This window comes from Phyllostomus discolor, chromosome 1, assembly GCF_004126475.2.
Source record: "Phyllostomus discolor isolate MPI-MPIP mPhyDis1 chromosome 1, mPhyDis1.pri.v3, whole genome shotgun sequence".
Taxonomy (NCBI): domain Eukaryota; kingdom Metazoa; phylum Chordata; class Mammalia; order Chiroptera; family Phyllostomidae; genus Phyllostomus; species Phyllostomus discolor.
In genome coordinates this window covers 199,375,929-199,387,204 of record NC_040903.2, presented here as the reverse complement: position 1 = coordinate 199,387,204, position 11,276 = coordinate 199,375,929, and the positions used below count along the sequence as shown (strand labels likewise).

At 44.6% G+C, this 11,276-nt stretch overlaps 1 protein-coding gene across 1 annotated transcript in view; it reads right to left on the bottom strand.

Moving 5' to 3' along the window:
- The window catches only part of NRXN3 (neurexin 3), a 1,487,232-nt gene that overhangs the window by 1,423,810 nt on the left and 52,146 nt on the right, over positions 1–11,276 (bottom strand).

Here is an 11,276-nt window from a genome sequence, read left to right as displayed (position 1 = left end):
TATTTTTACCATATTCATATCACAGGATCACATAGCCAAAGTTATTTTTAAGATAAGCGCTAACATTTTATACATTCAAATACACATAATTTTAACTTATTTACCTATTAAGAGACATGAAAATGACTAAGATATTTTTAGATTTTTTAAACTTTGATTATGCTTGCGTGTAGGTGGCCTAAGACAGATTCCCACCTTTAATTTTTGAAAGAAATATTTGTAAAAATCAGTGAAAATAAATTAGGAGGTGAATAATGAGCACAGAATCCTCATCTCTTACTAAATGTTAGGGGAAAGGTTGAAATATGTGCTTTAGGGCTGAGTTTGAATACTTGTTCTTGTACATGGAAATTTAAGCACATTTTTAAAAATTATTTAAGCTTCGATTTCCTCCTGCATAAAGTAGAGAAAATAGTAGCCTCTTTCCAAGGAAGATCCTAGCATGAGCCTGTGTACATAGTAGGTGCTCAGTGAACCATAGGTCTTCTGTTCACTGAAGTAGGAAGGGACCTTTCTTATTTCCAGAGAGGAAGGGATGAGAAGAACAGTTATTGATATATGATGTATGTGTGAGTGTGTGTATGTCCATGGGGAGGGGGGACAGCACATTAAAACACAAATACTTTTCAAAAACTCATGGAAACTGCAGAATGGACAACGAATGAACAGTTAAGGAATGTTACAGGTGCAGGGCATATTGCATGCACTCTACACTGGATGGAAAGGCACCAGCATCCACTCCATGTGTGATCGGTTTCTGAAGGCACACCCCAGCCCCCCTAGTATGTGGAGACTCTTCTGTTCACACGAGAGCAATGAGTGTAATTGCCAAGAGCTGCTCACGTTGCTGCTTGTTAATTGGCATATTTGATAATTCACCCTGGTCTCTGTCAGACCATTACTGTTCACTACTTTTATGATGACCACATTAGCAAAGCTAGTCATTACCTCTGCTTTGAAGAGGAAAATGCCGTTCCTTAACCAGGAACAAACACGTATTTCCACTGAATTAAAAAAAAAAAACAATCAACAACAGACTGATTGAACCCATCATAAGGAAAGCCTTTATTCTGTAAAAGGTCTTGTCCATACACTGTACCCCAAAATGTGGTGTGGGCACCCCCAGTGGTGCAACAGACGCTTCACTGGAACATAGATGCAGTGATACGGAAGTGCCACTCATGTGGGCTGGTGAGAACCAACTGTTACAATTTCAGAAATGTTTGAGCTGGTTGATGTCACTTTGGTAGCATGAAACCAATGATGCTAGGAGTAGTCACACCACGGAAATAGACAAACACCGTAAATCAGAGTCTTTGGGGAGGTTTGATTTAAAGAAAGCCTTGAAAGAGGGTGAGGGAATTGGTCATGTAAATATCAGAGAAGAATGTTCCAGAAGTAATACTCCAGGCAAAGGTCTTAAGACCAGAGCGGGCTGGTATGTTGAAGACCAGTGCTGTTGGAATGGAGTGAGTGAAAGACCAGAGGTGAACGTCAGGAGGCCAGATGATGATACAGGACCCAGCCTCCAAGGATGTGCTCACTGTGCAGTGGGAGGTATGCAACCAAGGCAAAAGGCAACATCCCGGGGGAGAGAAATCCTTGTCCTGAAAAGAGGGCTCCTTCTGGTCTCAATAACTGCTACATCTATGTATAAATAAAATTTTCCTTAAATAAAATTATTGAAAAGGGTCCACTTTTGGAAAATGTGTTCAGAGGAGAGCTCCTCCCCTTTCCCCTCTTCCAAGTCATGCATTTGATTTAGACCAGGGGGAAGCAAGGCAGGTGTGAGCAGAAAGAACATGCCTCTTGCAAAGGGTACCCCAAGCCTGGAATTAGTGATAAGCCAGGAATGTAAAAATCACGTGGTATGTAATAGAGCCCAGGGTGTGTGAGAAAGAGTTTTCACTTTCTGGGAAAGGGTCTTCCCAGTGACACTGTCCTGGCTGCTCCACTTCCCTCTCCATTCCCCATCCTGCCCATTTAGACCAGATTCCGCTGGCTGACAGGCAAAGCCCAGGCTCAGATGGCTAAAGCCAGCAGAACCCTCACGGGGAAGCAAGGACGTTCAGACAGAGAGGCCAGTATTATGGATGAGCAGGGACATGGGAGACACTGTAAATGAACAGCCCCAGAAACTTTCTGAGACTGCTGTATACTATCAGCTCATCTCTGGGCCTCTGAAAGTCACTTATTTATCTGCGTAAATTAAATGGCATGCTCGATTCGATCTATTGAGCTCTGATTCCTTGCAGCCACTGCTGTATCAAAGCAGAATAAGAAACCATTCTCACCCTTGAGGGCATCAAAAAGGAGTGGGGGCAAGTGTACTTTAGAGACACAAAGCACAGTAATGAAGAGCCCCGGCTTGGGAAGCTCGATGGGTAGATCCTGGGCAGGGCCTGCTTCACCATGGTGCTTGCCATAGGACCCTGGCATGGAGTGGAAGCTCAGGAAACATGTGGACAAAGAGTGGAGTGTAAAAACAGAAGCTGAAGCGCATCCCTGTGCATCATTTGAGTTCTGTTCCATGCAGTGGCCTCACCCTGCTTTACACAGTGGCAGCAATCCTGAGCCCCCAGGCTTCTCCAGGTGCCAACCTTAGATGACCCCAAAGGGCAAAGTAGCACAAGCCTAGCAATCTGTTAAGAATTCAGCTGCCCAGGACCACTGCCCTGTGTGGAGAATCATGGGAATTTAACCAGCCTGCTCTGGGGCAACCACGCTATGCTGCTTGCTGAGGTCTTCTTTGTCAGATTCACAGCCCTTCCCTTTAGCCCAGCCCAGCATTGGAGGTACCAATGTTCCCCTGTCTGCATTGTGGGCCAGGCAGAATCGGATTTTAAAACTAGTGACATCAGAATTGAGTTTATCTGGACTTGATAGTCTAGGGTCTACCCACATTATCTCCTAAAGCCCCTCCATTTATTTCTTGGTTTTTTGGACATTCCAGTGGCCTCTGGGAAATTGCCAAAGTGGCCAAAAGCTGAAGCTCACCTTACATTAAATATCACAGGCTCAAGCCAACGGCCCCAGGCATTTATCCTTTAGCCTTTGTTGGTCCTCTAACAGGCACACTAAGGCTCAAGACGTGGAAAAATGGGAACCAGGGAACCTTCCCCACCCAGTCAGCCAACTGCCACCCTCTTCCTGAGCCACAGAAGGGCCCAGGCAGCCTCGGGTATAGGTGTTTGCCCCAGAGCCTGCACGGAGTGTCCAAGCTGGGGCAGAAGCTCAAAAACAGTTATCTGTTGTGTGGAAATCTAGCAGGAGAGGAAAAGTGAGTGACATTATCTAATTGCCAGCTAATTTACATAATTATTGAACGGCATGCTTTTTATGTGGGGTTAACATCTTTGCAAATGTCTCACTATCCGGCTGCTTAGGAGGTGGGGGCAGGGGACAAACAGGACTCTGACACATGGGCTATGCACCAAGGCATGGCCCCCTCACTCCAGTTCTTCTGCTCCCCTGAGACAGACCCCAGAGACAGTCAGGCCTGTGTCTAGAACCAGGGTAGGTGCTGAAGGCGTGACGGCGACTCTCCTCATGCCTAGCCCTCACTGGTCTGCTACCATTCCCAGACTGCACTGGCCAGCTTTTCCTCCAGAACTTTGCCGTAGCCCCACTTTCACCACACCCCTCGCTCCACTTAGAAGGTAAAACGATTTTCACCAGAAACCACAGTCGAGGTCATTCAGGTGGGGTTCATACCAAACCCAGATTCTTTAGCCACTTCACACATTCCAATCTGCTGCCATCGTGATTAGTTCAGGAAGGGGCCTGTCACCCAAGCTGAGTCCCATTACAGTTAATTCTGGAACTTTTGCTGGAATTATTGAGAGAAAAGACCTCTCTGCTTAGCCTGTTGTCAAACTATTATAGTTCCAGAGTTCATGACCAATACCATTATTATTATGCAGGATGATCCTGTCTAAGAATGAAGCCAAACAAGAAAACAAAGCCAAGAGATAGAGAGAGAGATGTTAGCACCTAGATGTAGCCAGGCCTGAAGCCCAGTGGATCCTGGGACTTCCATTACATGGACTTTTTTTTTTTTTTGCTTAAGCAAGTTTGAGTTGGGTTGTGACCAAGAGTCCTGACTGATACTAGATCTTCAAAAACACTGTCACTGACACATCAACAGAAGCCTTTCTCTTACATAACCACCCATACCTACCAGAACTTCCTGGCACCTAAAACATATGCCAGATGTCTCACCCACACCACAAATGCTCTATACCCCCAATGTGTATGCCCTAGGGCAAAGGCACAGGATGTGGGCATGCTCTTTCTCTAGGTGCTTTGGAGAGAGATGAAGGTTTGTTCTTGCACAGCAGTCTCAAAGATTTATTCCATCAACTAAACTATGGTTCTTCTGATACTACACCAATAGCACAGCCTCACATATTCAGTCTTCTCTACCTTAACGCAATAGCAAAGGTTCTACTGCAGGTAGTGAGGGAGGTGAAGGCATGAATTCTCTCCAAGGATGAAAGCAGCTTAGAGCAATGATGAAGAGCATGGACTTTGACATCAGGTGGAGCTGGATTTAAATCCAGATTCTCCTATAGCTATAGTTTTGGGCAGCTCTCTGAGCCTTTGTTTATTTATCCAAAAACATGGGAATGATAACATTTACCTCATAGGGTAGCTTTTAGCTTTATTAAATTTTAAAATGTACAGGGGTATTACTTTTGGGGAAACACATGGCAGTAGCTACCAAAGTTGAATGTCTTTACCCCTTAACTCCACAATTCCCTTCCTAGGTGTATACCAATGGAAATACTTAACACATGTCCAAATGAAGACATGCACAAGAATGTTTATAACAATGGTATTCATAGTAGCCAAAGCCTAGAAAATAATCCAATGTCCATCTGCACTAGAATAGATAAATTGTAGTCTATTCATGCAAAATGCTACATAGCACTGAGAATGATTGGTTTCTATGTCCCAACAACACCATGGATGAATCTCGCATAAGAGTACATATTGTATATGTTCCATTTATATAAGGAACAGAAAAAGGCAAAATTGGTCTATGCTGTTAAATATCAGAATAGTGGCTGACTTTGGGGGAGTAAGGATGCAGGGGTGTCCAACCTTTTGGCATCTCTGCACCATGCTGGAAGAAGAAGAGCTGTCTTGGGCCATAGATTAAATACACAACCACTAATGAAAACCAATGAGCAAAAAAAAAGGTTTTAAGTCAATTTACAATTTTGTGTTGGGCCGAATCCATAGCTATCCTGGGCTGCGTGTGGTCTGTGGGCTGTGGGTTGGACACCCCTAGTAGAGGATAAGGGGGTAAAGGAGCTCTGCTTCTTGATCTGGGTGACATTGTACATTGTGCTCAGTTTGTGAAAATGCATTGGTTGAGCTTACACTTGTGACGCATGTACTGCTCTATACGTATGTTATACTACAAAGCAAAGCCAATCTCTCATCTAGGAAAATATGAGCTGGGAGTTCACTATCCTCTCTTCCCAGTCCACTCCATACCCCAGTTCTCTCTTTCACAATTTTTTTTTCATGCTTTAGAGTACCACCTCTCCTTCTCTCTTCTCTTCTTCCCCTGAAAGCTATCAAACTACCTCTGGTCTTGAAGGTGCCTCAGCCACCAAGCTTACTCTCAGTTCACTGTCCCTACCCCTTCAGGAAAGGGAAGGGAGACAGCCTCCAAGGACCTCAATTCCAGTCTGTCAAATGAGCATATAGAGAAGGACTTCTGAAGCTTTTGTTGTGCTGATTAGAAGACAGAGATGGGGAGAGTAACAAAGAGATTTTTCTAAATCTCGAACTATAACCCTTTCTCTAAGAACTAAGTTTTCCATAAGAACTAAGAAGTACCCTGTCAGAGTAACATAAATTGCCTTCCACCAAGAATACTAATCTATTTTAGCAGGGACACACAGGAGTTATAACATATATGAATGTCAGTCAATCTTTTGGAAAATTTTCTCATGATATGAGGAAAGTGTGGGGGACAGAACCAAGAAGACTTGTCGCTGGCTAAGGCACAGCATTCAGAAAAGGTGGTGAACCCTTTGGAAGGCAAGCCCTGGTATAAAGTCAGGCTCTGTTCCATTCCTCACATTCACCAAGAGCTTGAATGAAAATGACAGAGCTTGGACAGAACTGATCGCGTTTATAGACGAACTGACACTGGGAGTTAGTGAGCATATGGGATAATGCTGTGGGATCCCAAGAGGCCAAGGTTGGCTTCAACTACAGCCTATATCTAACAAGACCAAAGCTGGTGGATATAAGTGGAAAGCTCTACATCCTATTTTCTAAAATAAACAAGCAAGGATGTTAGTTACAATTTGTAACTATAGCAAGCAAGAATTAAAGAATCAGAGAGAGAGAGAATATGAAATTTTAGACTACATTAATTAAAATATAGGAAAAGAGAGATGATGTTTTGTGTTACTTTGGTCATTAGATTTTTATTCTGAGACCCATTCTTTGAGAGAGAGGAGTAAGTAAGCTGGAGGAGAATAAATTGAAAGGAAGTATTTTCATTAACTTTTTTTAAAACGATGCAGCACTCATGGTATAGATACAAAGATTAAAAACAAAATACCTCAAATCCTGCAAGGCATTTACATGCTAGTGAAGAAGAAAGACATGAGCCAAAATAAGGAAGTAGACCAAAAAAGTGAGAGTCAGGTTCTGCTGAGAACGGGTCAGTCTGTAGGATTCAAGTAGAACACTGGTGTTGAGGTAAATGCCCCTTTTGTGGAGGTTAAAGGCATGGGCCCTGGAGCTAGACTTCCTAGGTTCAATTCCCAGATGTGCCACATACTGTGTGACCTTGAGCAAGTCACTTATCCTCTTTATGCCTCAGTTGCATCATCTATAAAATGGAGATGCTATTAATGAGCTCCCATAGTGAGGCACTTAGGACAAGGTAAAGCCCTTAGAACAGTGCTGATCATGGATAAGTACCAAGGAAACTAGAGCCACCACAGTTGCTACTGTTACTACTGTTGACCCTGATGTCCTAGCAGCATGGCTGAAGTTGGTGTCTCATCTGGCCTGCTCAGGGAGAGTAACCTGGCTAGCTGGACATCTTTTAAATGCCATCCCAATTGCACAGACAATGTTGAGAGTCACACCTGTGTCTCTTTATATGAGAAACCTTTGGAGGCACCAGCGTGTTTGGGCATATGGAGGCAACTCAGCAGCAGCACAAGTAGTCTCTGCAAAGGTCTGGAAGAGAGATACCACAGGTTCTCGATGGCCCTCAAGGAGGGAATATGCCTAGTAAATGGGAGGTCTAAGAGGCGCATTTATGTCTCTCTCTTGTGTGCAGATGACCTCCAGATGAAGTGGGCCATCACTGGCAACACCCTTTGCCGTTGTATGTCCAATACTAAATAGGTCTATGCCTGAAATGCAACAGAGTCCAGCAGAACTAGAGATGACTGCCCTGTGTGTTCAGGGAAGACTCCTCAGAGAAGGGGGCCTACATGAAAACTTGAAGGATAAATAGGGCATAGGGAAGTAGGAAGAAGAAGTCTAGTGTAGGGGGTAGACTACAGGACTGGGAGTCAGAACTGGGCTCTCACAAGTGACCTTATGGGAAACTCTGTAGTCTACTAAAGTTTCAGTTCTTCTCTCACAAACTGGGGAGAACAATGAATACAATGTTGTGAGTATCCGAGCAAGTAAAAGACTGTACAGTGTAAGGTAATAATCATGCCTTTGTACCATGAATGACAATCCTTTAAGGTACTTATCAAAAGCAACTCTCTTGACATTAGTCTCTTTCCTGCCTACCACTTGTACTCCATCCCCAAGGGAACCCTGAGTTGTCTAGCAGACAAAATCCAAAAACAACAAACTCTTCCCTGCAGACCGTAGGACTCAGGCTTTGCAAGGTACTGACCAGCTTTTCAGCATTCCAGGTGTAGCCAGGAACCCAATAAACTGTGGTTATTCACCATTCAGCTTCCTCCCTTTTCCCATCCCCTCTTCTCCCAGCCAGCAGGCAGCCCCAGCCCAGAGTTCCAAGCCACGGGTTGGGAAGCCATCTGGTTGCTGGGAGAGTTAATAATTTATAATGAAGATAATCACCCTTCAAGATCCTAGCCTCCTGGGACTATTAAAAAGGTTTCAATTGAGTCAGTGAGTTCTTTACATGAGGGGATGATGGGGAGAAGGGGAGAGGAGGGTTGGGGGGAGAGAGAAAATGTGGAAGAAAAAGGGAGGGTAAAACCAACTAGCTGCTCAGCAGATCTCCCACCCCCAAAGGAGGAAGGGGGAGAGGGAAATTATCCAGTCCACGAAGACAATCTTATCCAGCTTTCACAGCACCAGCCCAGCAAGAGTGTAATTTACGGGTCTTTTCTCCTAGCCAACTCTCCCTACACAAAGAGAAAAAAAAATCAAACACATACAAGAGATGGGAGAGAGGCGCAGACAAGAGAAAATAAGCCTGCCCAGCAATCATGTCTGGGACTGTGGGATGGCTCTTTCTGTTCTCTTTCCAGAGCACAGTAGGCCCCCACTGTGCTAATTATTCCCATTACTTGACAAATTCCCTATTAACGAAGCAAGTGGTGCCAGAGCCAGTAGGGAGAGAGCAAAATGGAATGGCAGAGGTTCTGGACAGACTTGAGATTGTAGACCCAGACCAGACAGCCTCCAGCTTCACCACAGGGTAAATGCAGGGTCTGGCACAGCCCCATCTGTGGGGTGCACCTTGGAGGTATATGGTGCAGAACATGGCTCCTGTAGTGTAATGTGATGGCTGAGGGTATTGAACACGAAGACAGGGAGCAGGAACAGGGAAGACTGTCTTTAGGAAGGATTACTTTGGTGATGAGGGCTGGGCCTGGGGTCCGGAGCAGGCTAAGGGCAGCCTTTCAGAAGGAGGCAGGGCTAATCTGTGCATTCAGGACCAAGGCCAGTAGCAGTGATTTCGGAAAGCCACTGCTAAGGCTATTTACACAGTTGTTCCAACACATACTCTTAAAACAATCACAGCAGCAGCCATAGCAAGCATTCAGTCACATTCTGTGCAAGGCACTACTCTAAGTATCTTACACCTGAAGATACTAAATCTTTGCAAAAACTCTGAGAAGTAGCAACTATTACGCATGAGTAAACTGAGGTCCCCTAGAGAGAAATAATTTCCCCAAAGTCACACAATCAATAAGAGGCAGAACTAGGTCTGGCTTCAAAGTCCATGCTATACTCTACCACTTACCACCCCACAACCTGCTATCTCCCCTCTACACCTTCAGGTTCCCCAGTTTTCCCTGACTCTTTGGCAGGATATTCCAGGCTTGACCCAGTGACCCAAGACCTCACAGGGGTGAGCTTCTGATCCATTTAACTACACAGTGTTTCTCCCTACCCTGGACTACATACTAGCATGCTAACAGGTCTCCTTGTTTCCACCTTTGTCCCTTATGGATATTTTCTACACAGACAACTTATTACTACCTTATTCGTAATTCTTCCATGATTTCTCTACACACTCAGAATGAAATCCAAAACCCACCCTGGAGTCCACAAGATCTGTGGTCTACATAATCTGGCCCCTCACTGTCTCTGCAATCTCATCTACTACTTCTCATCTCCTTGTTCACTGGGCCCCAGACATGCCATCCCCTGGGTGTTTTCAGAACTTGCCACATGCAGTCAACCTCAGAGCCTTTGCACTTGCTGTTCACACTGCCTAGAATGCCTTTCCCCAAACTTTCTCATGTTTTATACCCTCTCTCTCCAGGGTCTCCCCTATCTAAAATAGCTTTGGGGTACCAGTTAGCACTCTCTAGTCTTCTCTACTTTGTGCAGAAAATGTGCCTGTCTACATTTTCACAGTCTTATATATTACCTAAGAACTGAGAATAGGAGATGCAGGTACTGCCACCAAACAACCAAAACTTAGCTCTGATGTTGGCTCAGAATGTCACCACCTAGAAGAGGGAGGTGGCCAGAGGAAAGAGATATAAATTAGAAAATTCCTTTGATCACATGGCCATCCCTGTCAGTGGCTGAGGGAGGCTGGGCAGGGCACAATGACCCAATCACTACACCTGTTGCAACACCTCCAGATGCCCACTGACCATTGCTCCCACTGCCAATCATGCAGAGTAAAGGTTGTTATCAACCCTCACACTCTGTCCTGTAGACAGGCATAAACACATGAGGAAGAAAGAGAAGAAAGGAAACTGGTGGCAAGAAGACAGCTAGGGGAAGCTCTTGGGACTCTCCCAGACCAGGGCAAGTATGAGCAGCTCATGCACTTGAAGGAAACTGGATATGATCCCTGGCACAGAATCAGCCACAGAGAAATGTTTGCTGACTGAACTAAGGTGAGGAAGCATATGGAAGTTCAAAAAATTCAAGGGAGAGACTTCTGGGTCAAATCATTGACCAGTTCTTGAATTTTTATCCTGACAGTGTAACAGGCAAGTTGCCCTCTTGAAGGTAAAGACTAACAGAGATGAAGACAGGGAAGACTACCTGTTCAAACTCCTCATTCTATAGATGAGGGAGAAAGGAAGAACCCTGGGGACTGTCAAGCAAATGTCCAAGATTGCACGATTGGGCAGTGGCGGAAGTAACCCCATATACTGGGTCCCTTTACCAGGGATCTTACCATAAGAAAAAGTTTTCCTTTCTTAGGCTGAGCTTCTTTTCTTGCTGAGACCCTTATTTCCTCCAAAAAAAGAAATCATGCACCAAACCCCAAAATATAACAGTTAAAAGCAAAAGTGTCCTGAACAAGCAGGAGGTGACATCCCCCTTGTCTCCCCACCTTAACTTCTACAATAGTGCTCAAGATTTTATCACCAAAAACTCTACAGCCCCAAAGAACACAGCTTCAAAACCACTGCACCATACCAACTAACATGTGAGGGACTATCCCTAAAATCTCCTACTTGCTCCTCAAAAATCCACAAAGGAAATGTCATTTATACAAACTTTTCTTGGGCAGATTTGACTTTTCATTCATACTAGCTCAGGACTGAGTCTTATGACCACTGCATCTCTCACAGGTCCTAGCATCAGTAAATACTCATGGCAGGCACATATTCCTTGAGTTTAGCACCCTTTGCAAGAAATGGGGTTGCCTAATATTTGTATTAAGTTTCTCTCCAATAAATTTCAAGGAGTGTCCCTGCTCCCAGGTTCTGGGATTTGGTGAAGAGCTAGGGAGGCCTCGATTCTTGTCCCAGCTCTTCCACTTACGAGCTGTCACATTTGGCAGTTACTGAACCGCTCTGAACCTCAGTGTTCCCATTTGTAAAATA